Source organism: Hordeum vulgare, chromosome 4H (genome assembly GCF_904849725.1).
Source record: "Hordeum vulgare subsp. vulgare chromosome 4H, MorexV3_pseudomolecules_assembly, whole genome shotgun sequence".
In the NCBI taxonomy this organism is placed as follows: domain Eukaryota; kingdom Viridiplantae; phylum Streptophyta; class Magnoliopsida; order Poales; family Poaceae; genus Hordeum; species Hordeum vulgare.
The window spans coordinates 351062354-351074441 of record NC_058521.1 but is presented as its reverse complement, the minus strand read 5'-3'; the positions used below and the strand labels follow the sequence as shown (position 1 = coordinate 351074441).

The 12088-nt window shown below is 45.5% G+C and overlaps 1 pseudogene; it reads right to left on the bottom strand.

The window, feature by feature from the left end:
- Window positions 1-2168: 2168 nt before the first annotated feature.
- On the bottom strand, window positions 2169-4212 carry LOC123450516 (annotated as a pseudogene).
- Window positions 4213-12088: the final 7876 nt, after the last annotated feature.

Sequence of the window (12088 nt, the reverse complement as noted above, 5' to 3'; positions counted from 1 at the left end):
CAACCGCCGGTGGCTACCAGGGGCAACTCTGTGATTGGCCTACTGGAAGTTTGGACAATCCGTCGTGTCCTGAGAACGAGATACGCGGCTCCTATCGGGATCGTCGACACATCGGGCGGCCTTGCTAGATTAGTTTTACCTTTTACGAGATATCTTGTGCATCGAGATTCCGGTGATGCTTTGGGTAATCTCAAAGTTGAGGTTTTCCACTAAGGAATCCGACGAGATCGCGAGTGTCGCGATCGAGGATTTATATGCGGCTTGTGGTATTTTGTGATGGACTAGTTGGAGCACCCCTGCAAGGTTAAATCTTTCGGAAAGCCGTGCCCGCGGTTATGTGGCAACGTGGAAACTTTGTTTAACACTAGTTGTAGATAACTTGAAGTTAACTTAATTAAAATATGCCAACTGAGTCCGTAACCGTGACTATCTCTTTCACGAGTTCCTTCTCCGATCGAGGACACAATGGGGTTATGTCTGACGTAAGTAGGTGTACATGATCATTCTTTTGATCAACAGTAGTTCAGGTCCGCTATGCGTAGATCTTCCCCCTGTTTATTCTTGTACTCGTAAGTTAGCCACCTCATATATTGCTTAGTCGCTTGCTGGAGCCTCACCACTTAACCATACCTCACCTATTAAGCTTTGCTAGTCTTGATACCTTTGGAAATGAGATTGTTGAGTCCCCTATGGCTCACAGATTACTACAACACCAGTTGCAGGTACAAGTAAAGGTTACATGACGCGAGCGCGTTGATTGTTCATTTGGAGTTTCTTCTTCTTCTTCTTCATCGATCTAGGATGGGTTCCAGGCCGACAGCCTGGGATAGCAAGGATGGACGTCGTTCTTTTCTCGTTTTTTTTTTCGTCCATAGTCGGACCCTGCTCTTCTTCGTGATGTTTATGTAATGTACTGATGATACTCTGATGTAGCTTGTGGCGAGTGTAAGCCAATTCCATATAACTCATCTTTTCAGTACATGTACTTGTAACGATATCCATTCTTGCGAAATGACGACATGCGCTTCTATCCCTCGTGCCAAAAAATAAGGATAGGATCGCATCTTGGGCGTTACACCCAACATCTTTGCCATAATCTTTTGCTGCTAGGGGGTGGCCAGTCGCTGATCTTCTAGGTGAATCGGGCTTCGTTGGGGTGTGTGCTCCGTGAATTCGTCATTTTGTAGGTAATTCCTCCAATGATCGACAACGATCAAGATTGCCAGGCGTTCCTTCTCATACGTGCTGAGCATTCTGTTTCGTGGACCCAAGGCACGACTGAGGTACCTGATGGGGTGTTTATCCTGAGACAACACAGCCCCAATGCCGTAGTCAGATGCATCCGTCTTTAGCTCAAAGGGCTTGGTGAAGTTTGGCAGCGCTAGCACTCGTGGCGAGATCAATGCTTGTTGGGTAGCCCAAAAGGCTCCATCCTCCAGTTCAGTCCAGCGGAACAAAACCCCTTTCTTGAGAAGATCGGTCAACGCTCGACAAGTGACCGCGCAACCATGCACAAACTTGCGATAAGTCCCAGCAAGACCCAGAAATCCTTGTACTCCTTCGACATTTGTAGGAATTGGCCAGTTTTGAACACCTGGAATGTTCTTGCAATCGGTGCACACACCATCACCACGGATCTCGTGCCCTAATTACAGTAGTTTGGATTGAGCAAAAGAGCATTTACTACGTTTGATCTTCAGGTTGTGGTCTTTGAGTAACTGAAAGACTTGCCTTAATAGATTGAGATGTGCATCTTTAGCTGCGCTGTGGATCAAGATATCATTGATGAATACCAACACACCTTTTCGGAGTAGAGGAGCCAGCACAATATTCATGCCTCCCAGGAATGTGGCTGGTCTGCTAGTGACGCCATATGGCATGACCTTGAACTCAAAGTGCCCATGGTGTGTTTTAAACGCCGTCTTGTGCTCGTCTTCGGGTTTCATCTGGTCTGGTGATACCCACCACGGAGATCCAAGCTGGTAAACAGACGAGATCCAGCTAGGTCATCCAGGAGTTCTTCGATCACCGGAAGAGGATAGCGATTTTTGACTCTGACAGCGTTGAGATGCCGATAGTCCACACAGAATCACCAAGTGAGGTCAAATGGGCTCACACTTGGCTGAATGATACCTTGTTCCAACATCGTTGCCACATGCTTCTCTACCTCATCTTTCTGCGCTGGACTGTGCCTGTAGGGGTGCAAATTGACCGGTTTAGCAGCAGGGACTAGGGGAATTGAGTGGTCAAATAATCGTTGCGGTGGAAACCCTAGAGGTTCTTCAAACAAAACTCCAAACTACTCCATCAGCTCGCCAAAGGCCTCTGGAATCGGTGGCTTATCTAGGTCCCGAGGCATGGCACACAGTTGAACGACTCGTGTGACTGCATCACGCTCGAGCAAACTGTAAAATTCTGCTCCGGAGATAAGATCGCAGCGAGTAACATCCGCACGGGCTCCCGAGAGGTGCACAGGTTTCCCTTGGTATTGAAATTCCATCGTCTTTTCCAACCAATGAACTTGCATAGGACTATGACAGGCCAGCCAATCAATGCCCAAAATCACATCATAGCATCCCAGGGGTAGAACCTTGAGGTCAGTGGTGAATTTGACACCTTGAGAGCGCCACTCGCATCTAGGTATCTCTTGATCACTGCTGAGAATTCGACCATTGGCCACCCGCATAGACAAAGGATGTCGTGCACGTTGGACCCCTAGCAACTGACAAGCCGAAGATGAGCTGATGAAACCGTGAGAGGATCCAGAGTCAATCAACATCAAAACCTCCCTTTGCTGCACCTAGCCGTGCAACCGCATAGTTGTGAGTGATTCAGCACCTTCGACCACTTCCTTGGACAGAACACAACAATCGGCTTCACTTGGTACTATCTCCACCCGTTCAGTCTCAGTCGAGTGAGTCTGCAGCATCTCGACCTACTCCTCGACCACGTGTAGATGCACAGTTGGCGCACATCAATGATCACGGCTCCACCATTCACTGCAGTTGAAACAGAGACCCTTGGCGTAGTGATATGCGCAGAGAGCCACCAGTTTGTCGTCGTTGGCAGCGGGCTTGATGGTGTCTTGAATGTGACGGTCTTCTTGGCACTTTTCCGCCTGCCCCACACTAGCCTTGGGTCGTGGAAGTGGAAGCGGCAAGGCCGTACGCAGCGGCGCCAAACTATTCACCGAAGAGAGGGCGGAAACGAGTGTCGCCTGCCATCCCGCGGGAATGTGTCCACCACTTCTTCATGCAAACATGCGAGATCCACAACAGTATCCAAGGTTTGGGGTCGGTGTAAAACCACGGCAGCATGAATATCACGCTGTAAATCCTCCATGAATTGTGTGACAAACAAGGTAGGATCCCAAGTGGGGTGATGTGCAAGCACGTGGTGCATGGTTTGTGTAAACTGCTGAGCATGTTCAGCTACAGTGCGTGTTTGATGCAAGCGGTTGAATTGCCTAAGTAAACTTTGAAACTCCTCTCACCCGAACTGGGAACATATAGCAGTAGCAAAATCTCCCCAATCTTGGTAGTGTAGGTGGGCTTGGGAGGACTAGAGCCATGTGAGGGCTCCATCCATGAAGTACATAATGACACAACCAACCCAAGTATCCGGACTAACAGCGCAGACACGAAAATATGCTTCACATTTGAGACGACAAGCCTTGGGGTTGGTCCCATCAAACCTAGGAAAATCAAACCCTGGTGGTGGTGGGAATCTATGGTAACCTCGACCCCCGGAGAACGAGTCTACATGGGAAGGAAAATCGACCATACCAGTGACCGGAGGTAACAGTGGGGTGTGCATCTCCCCCATTGATTTCCCCCAAAGATCTGTTGCAACACCGTGGCCGATGGGCCCGTGAACGCCGTCACCGTGAGCTGGAAACTGCTCGCCTGGTCGAGGCAGGGATATGTCAGCCACCCCAGGAAGTAGCGGCGGTATATCCGTGAGGCAGATCAGCGGCGCCGCCTCCTTCTCCTTGGTCAGCCTTGGGTCCGGGCCCGACGCGGACACGGTGCGAGGCGCATGGATGCTTTGGCGCAGCTCCTTGACCTCCGCATGAAGATCATCCACTAAGCGGTCGATCGCCGGCCTCCACCCTTGGAGCTCGAGGACGATGGGGTGGATCTCACTAATGTGGGAGGACATGGCACTGATTGCCGCCGTCAGATCAGCCAACGCCTTGTTGGTATCCTCCATGGTGCTCGCCTTCCCCCTTCGGGTCTGGATGATGGAGGGAAAAGGGTCGGCCAGATTTGTGGTGAAGGAACAAAAATTTGGTGGATTGGAGGAACTAGGAGCGGATTTGATGGTGGGCTGGTTGGATCGGAGGGCTCTGAATACCAATTGTTAGGATCCTAGTAGGTAATCACTCTCAATCACACATTCATACAAGATTTAGCCGGAGTTAGGGTTCGACGATAGAGAGGAGAGAGGGGATTCGAGAGAGAAGAGCCGCCGCCGCTACAGCTTACTTCCTTCACACCTCATGTAGGAGGGATCGACACCTACTTAACCTAACGGGCGGTGTCCCAGACTTGGGCTGCGAAGCGGCTATTGGGCTTCACCTGTCGACGAGGCCGTTCTGGCCCAGCGATGGTGACGTCCGTTGGAGCGGAGCCAGCGGTAGTAGGCGGGCCGAGGGAGGCAGGGGCCGTAATAGATTGTGCCATCCGTTAACTGTTCCCTCTGAACATAACTACTAAATGACAAACTCAACACTCGGGCTGGGTGTTGAGCTACTGATTTAAACATGCTTTAGTTAGGATGTGGATGTGCCAACAATAAAGTGTCCTCTGTATTTATGTGATATAAATAGAAAAGTTGGGTGTAAAGTTACTATCCGAAGATGCTCTGTTATGATTTTGGTCTGTCAGCGGTTAACATTCAGTGTGCAAGCAATTAACCATATGTTTCTCTCGTGTCCACTTAGAGATCAACATATCATATTTCAAACAAAACATCAAACAAAGAAATACCCATGATACAGACGGTGATGAGATTATCACCTGGATTGTTTGGTTCAAACAAAGTTTATGTATTGAGGCTTGAGGTATGACAAACTGCAAGATATCCACTACTGCCGACAACAGGAGATCACAATAGTAGACCACATCACGAACCTGCATTGTGCACGACTCTGCATAACCAATAACACACTATAAGCATGTTGAACCAATCACTGAGATGAGTGGGGTAAGAACAAAATACCTTGCACGTCAAACCTCTCCTAAGCTGTTAAGTTTACGCTTGTTCCCCTAGTTGGGAAATTAACTATTCATTTGATTCTAGTTAATTGTGAGTTAATTAACTAGAAATTTGACAAGAACAAAATGAAATATTTCACAACGTAGACTACAATGAAAGCTATACTAAAGATGTTGATCAACGGACCTGCAACCAAGACTACGAGCATGTCTATGTTCTAAAGCCAAAATCACGAGAACATGTGCAAAATAGACCACATAAAGTGACACAAAAATCGTTGGAGCATGGTGTTCCACCGGCGGAAGATGAAAGCATTGCCAACACACAAACTAGGCATAAAGGGACTATACACATCTAACACCCCCTCAAACTCATGGTGGGTGAACAACATTGAGTTTGGAGAGAAAGAACCCATGCTGCGCTCTTGTCTGTGCCTTCGTGAAGAAGTCCGCCAACTGTAACTCAGGGGGCACATAGTGAAGAGCGAGAGTCTGATCCTGCACAGCAGCACGCACAATGTGGGCATCCACACGATGTGCTTGGTGAGCTCATGCTTCACCGGATCTCGCACGATACTGAGAGCACCTGTGCTGTCAGACAGTAAGGGAGTTGATGTAGTAGCAGACAGTCAAAAGTCCTTAAGTAACCATCGTAACCAGATCACCTCAGCTATCAGCATAGCCATCACACGCAACTCAGCTGCGGTACTCGAGTGAGAAATTGCAGTCTGTTTCTTGGTCTTCCAGGCAATGAGAGAGCCACCAAGAAAAACACAGTAAGCAGATAGCAAGCGGTGATCAGAGGGATCACTAGCCCACGTAGCATCAGAGTAGGCCTGGAGTTGTAGTGAGCTAGTGCAGGGAAAGAAAAGGCGATGAGAGATCGTACCACGAAGATATCGTAGAACACGGAGGAGGTGACTATAGTGGACAGAGGTGGGGGCTGCAACAAACTATTTGAGAATATGGACATGATAGGAGATGTCAGGACACGTAACGACAAGATAGACAAGGCTCCCAACAAGGTGACGATAGCGAGTGGGATTAGGAAGAGGACCACCATCAGTAGCACGAAGATGAACGTTGAGCTCCATAGGAAACAAAACAGCAGCCCGAGCATCATCGTTGCACCACTGAGTGTAAGCAGACAAATCATCCCGGTAGACAGAAAGATCATCTGAATAAGCAGATACATGTTGATCATAAGCATCGACCGCATCATCATCAAGAGACTTGGCTGCATCCCGATCAGCCTGAGAAGCATTGGCAGCCAGAACAAGCGACAGCGGGGGGATAGGAGCCACGGGAGCAACAGGCCATGGCGGACGTGGGAGTTCACCAGAGAGAACGCCCCAGAGCAGAAGACCACGCATGTGTATACACATAAAGCCCACAAACTCAGCATAGTTGGTGCCGTCGAAGATCACCGAGCACCGAGGAACAACAACATAACTCGAAGAAGACATGATGAGATATCTTCTTTCTTCTTCTCCAGCTTTTTTGGTCAACTCAAATCTGGATCAGGCTCGAGCTCAGTGGCGACGGCGATGGAAGCCAGTCGGGGCAAGTAGCAGCTGCGGCTGGAAGAGCAGTAGCTCGACAGGGAGTGTCCGGCGGGCGGCCGGACGAGGAGGCGTCAACGGCAGCCACGCGACGGCCGGACGAGGAGGGGGCGGTGGCAACCGCGGAGAGGAGCAGTCGCACAAGGGCGAGGGGCAGCCAGCGACCATGGATGCGGACAGGGCTGGGCGGGGCCATGCGTGTGGCGGCCGGACCCGACGAAGGCAGGCGGGGCGGCGACAACCAGGGACGCGACCAGGCAAAGAGGGATCCAACGACACACAACAGAAGCTCAGCCCGACGAGGAGAGAACAGCCAAAGCAGCCGGACAAGGGGAACCAGAGCGGTCGGAGCACCTAGCAGCGATAGCGGCGGTGGAGGGAGAGAGCACGGAGCTGCAGCGTGCAGGAGGAAAACGTAAGCATGTGATACCATGTTAGGAATGAGCAACTGACATTCACAGGGAGCCAAGGGCCAGTACTTATACAAGTAGTAAAAGGCAAGAAAACCCCTCATACGATGGGGATATACACCAAAGGAACTATACACCTCTAACAATTACAATTGCTGCCGCCGCGAGATCTGCAACTTGATGTCCCTATCGTCACACCATTGTGTCCAATATAGCATAGACATTTGTAAACACGAGCAGAGCTAGGATCATACACACACGTTAATATACACGATCACCCATTTTTTTGCAAAATTTGTTTGTTTTGTCTATATTTATTTATTTATTAATTAAAAAAGTAGCTTGCGTGAAAGAAAAAAACAACAGTTACACTTTTTTTTTCAGACACCAGATCTACTAGCTCAACTAGTTCGAGTGCGAGGAGCGGAATTCAATAGGTATGATGTTGCATTCAATTTTTAATGATTATGCCAAACATGTTAGGTTTAGGATAAGAAATGGGTAGAGAGACAAGAAGAGATGCTACCTATATTGCATACACAATGAAAAATACATATCCTCGGTTCATGATGCAGATCGTCAGCATGACAAAGTAACTAGGAGGATTGGATGAAATACAATGATGTGCTTGAAAGAAAGAGCCGACGATAGTTGTGTTGTCCAAGACATTGTCATTGAGCACAACTACAAACTCCTTGTCGGCCCATTTGTGTTGGTCTTACTGCATTTACACAAGACAATAGATGTGATGGTTAAAGAATACATAAAGGATTTGCATAAAACCAATTTTAAGCATGTGAATATCATGGCCCTCCTTTCTTGGTTATATGGTAGGCATGGTAAATTGTCATTTACTCATAAGGACGTGTTAAACATGTAAGTAGAAGTTACATTCTATTTGTGCTTCATTCTTGCAGTTATGTATACAATTATGACGCAATTTTCTCACAAAAAGGTTTGCAATAATTTCCCCAAGAAAGCAGAATTTGTGGGGACTGATTCGCAAGATGATGTTGAGAAATTGTTTGCATTCATTGAGGAGATGAATATAGAGAATGAGAATTTCTTGTTCGATGTAGATGTTGGAACTGATGATTATCGTAAGAAGATTATGAGAAATATATTCTAGCCCACTGCTAGCTACCAGGCCGCATATGCACATTTTGGTGATTGCGTCACATTTGACACCACATACAAAACAAACAAGTATCACATGCCTTTGGGCGTTTTTGTCGGTCTAAATAGTCATCTTTAGTCTACAATTTTTGGAGTTGCCTTGGTGGGAAATGAGAGTAGCGACTCGCTCAAGTGGATTTTTAATGCTTTTTAAACTGTGTATGGTAAAATACCCAACATGCACACTAACATGTATTACATTCAACGCCTATAGCCGTATCACTTTCTCCCTTTTTGTGCCTACTAATTGAAATAACAAAAGCAACCCAAGAAAATGAGAGAAAACTATATTTTTGCACATCAATGCCCTTCCGTGAAAGCAGTTATACCTAAGTCTTTCTCGGAACTCATCACTTCCTCTATAGATGGCACATTATGAAAAATATAAAGGATCATCTATCAAAATTATACTCAGAACATGACACATTTAAGGAAGACCTCGCAACATTACTTAACCATCCGCTGATGCTAGGAGACACCGAGGCAACATTGTCATACCCAAAATAAGGTACTATCCTCGCGACGGCTTGAGGGCCTCGATAAGGATAGAAGCACATTTTGGGTCGCTTCACAAGAATGGATATCGTCACAATACATGTAAATAAGAGATGATTATATGGAGTTGGCTTACATTCGCCATAAGATACAACATGCATATCTCAATACATCAATACATAGCAATAATGATAGATAAGGGCAGGATCTGACTACGGATAAAAAAAAATAGACAACATCCATGCTGCTAATCCCAGGCTGCCGACCTAGAACCCATCGCATGATCAACGACGAAAAATAAGAAACTCCAAATAGAACAAGCATCTCTGTGATAACCCAGAAGTCTAGGGGATTGTTTGTAGCCTTTTTTCGATAAGTAAGAGCGTTGAACCCAAGGAGGACCTAAAGGTAGAATTAATATTCTCTCAAGTTCTATCGCTCACCGATACAACTCTACGCGTGCAAATGATTATTTTACCTAGAACAAGTATGAAATTATTTTGCAGAAAAATAAAGAGCAAGTAAATAAAAGTTTGGGGTTGTTTAGTATAAAGCTTTTTTGTGTAACACAAGAAAAAGATTGTCCATGGGCAATTTAACATAACATGATAGATACGTTGCATGTGCAATGAGGGAGAGGCATACGCTAACACACTTTTCATACTTGGATCATATGCACTTATGATTGGACTTCTTGCAAGCATCTGCAACTACTAGAAATCATTAAGGTAAACCCAACCATAGCATTAAACATCAAGTCCTATTTACTCCCATACGCGCACAACTCCCTTACTCAGATGTAAGTTTCTCTCACTCTCGTCACCCAGTATAAGAGAACCATGGACACATTGCAAACCCTCCAGAGTGTATCATTCACGTGTGTGCCTCGCGAAAGGCACCTTAGGACAACACCATATCAACACACAACTCATACAATAATATCATATCACAATTAACCAATAGGACAAAACAGATCTACTCAAACATCATAGAATAGCAACATATCATTGGGAAATAGAATGTAGTGTTGAGCACCATGTTTAAGTAGAGAGTTACAGCGGGAAAAGAGGTGTTACACCGCTGCATAGAGGGGGAGAGAGTTGGTGTTGATGGCGGCAAGATTGTTTATGTAGATCACCGTCACGCTCCTTGCCCCGGCGGCACTCCCGCGCCACTGGGAGAGAGAGAGAGGGGAAGAGAGACCCATCCTTCTTATTCTTCCTTGGCCTCCCCCTAGAAGGAAGGACGGTTCCCCCTTTGGTCCATGCCCTCCATGGCAGCGGAGGGGCGGGAGCCCCTCTAAGATTGGAACTCCCTCTCTATTCCCGTCTGTTTCGTGTTCCCGTCTTCTAGCCCTTCATCGTTTCTTAAATCCCCAGAGATCCGTAACTCCGACCATGCTGAAATTTTGTGGGGATTTTTATCCATAAATTAGCTTTTGTGCACCCAAAGAAGTGCCTCAACTGACTAAAGGGGGCCCAGTCGTGCCCTCGTGTCTAGTGGAGACTCTGGGCCTCCATTTACATTGATTCCACCTCCAAAAAATCACATATATTCCCAAATAATTCTCTGTAAATATTTATCACGTTTGGACTTTGTTTGATACGGATATTCTGCAAAACAAAAAACATGCAACAAACATGAACTGAGACTTGGCACTGGATCAATTTGTTAGTCCAATATATCATATAAAATGTTGCCAAAAAATATGTGAAAGTTGTATAATATTGGCTAGGAACAATAAAAAATTATAGATACGACAGAGACATATCAGCATCCTCAAGCTTAATTCCTACTAGTCTTTGAGTAGGTAAATGATAAAAAGATAATTTTTGATCTGGAGTGCTACCTAGCATAATATTAATCATATATCTAATCATGACATGAATATTAAGATACAAGTGATTCAAGGAAATAGTCTATTGTTTGACAAAAAGACATCTATACTCAGGTTTACTACCAAAAAATCTAGTCCTTTCAAAATAGCAGTGCTAAAGAATGCTATCCCTACAAAATCAAATAGCCTGTCATGCTTGGTCTTCCTAGCATAAGGTATAAATCATGAGCACCCCGATGTCAAATCAAGCAATTGGATCAAACTTTTTAACGCGCTTCAACTTTTTCTTACTCACTCAATACATGAGCGTGAACCATAGATATAACATAAAGGTGGAACATAATATGGTGGTATGTTTGAAAGGGGTAAAAGTGAAGAAGAAACTCTCACATCAACTCGGCGTATCAATGTGCTATGGAGATGCCCATCAATAGATATCAATGCGAGGAGTAGGGATTTCCATGCAACAGAAGCACTAGAGCTATAAGTGTATGAAAGATCAGTATGAAAACTCAGTAGGTGTGTATCATACTCTATAATAAAAAATTCCCACTAGTATATGAAAGTGACAATATAGGAGACTCTCCCTATGAAAAACATGGTGCTACTTTGAAGCACTAGTGTGGGATTAACATGCCCCTTCTCTCTTTTCTCTCATTTTTTCCTTCCTTTTTTTCCTTTGCTCCTTACTTTTTTTTCTTTCTATTTTTTTCTTTTGTTTTTTTCGTCCGGAGTATCATCCCGAGTTTTGGGGGAATCATTGTCTCTATCATACTTTCCCCACTGGAACAATGGTCTAATAATGAATAATGATGATCATCACACTTCTAATTACTTACAACTCGATATTACAACTCGATACATAGAACAAAGTATGACTCTATATGAATGCCTGTGGTAGTGTACGAGGATGTGCAATGATCTAGCGTAGCACGAACATAAAAAAATGGACAAGCCATGCAAATATCATGCTATCTATCTTACGTTCATGCAAAGCAATATGACATTGAATGCTCAAGTCATCAAAATGGAAGCAATGGAAGTTGCATGGCAATATATCTTGGAATGGCTATGGAAATGCCATAATAGGTAGGTATGGTGGCTGTTTTGAGGAAGATATAATAAGTCTTATGTGTGGTAGAGCATATCATATCATGGGGTTCGGATGCACCTACGAAGTTTGCACCGACTCTCGAGGTGAGAAAGGGCAATGCACGGTACCGTAGAGGCTAGCAAATTCTGGAAAGGTAAGAGTGTGTATATCCATGGATTCACATTAGTCACAAAAAACTCACATACTTATTGCAAGATTTAATTATCTCTCTCGAAGAAAAAGCACTACTCGCATGCCCCTAGGGAGAAGGTTGGGAGGAGTTAACCATCGTGCGA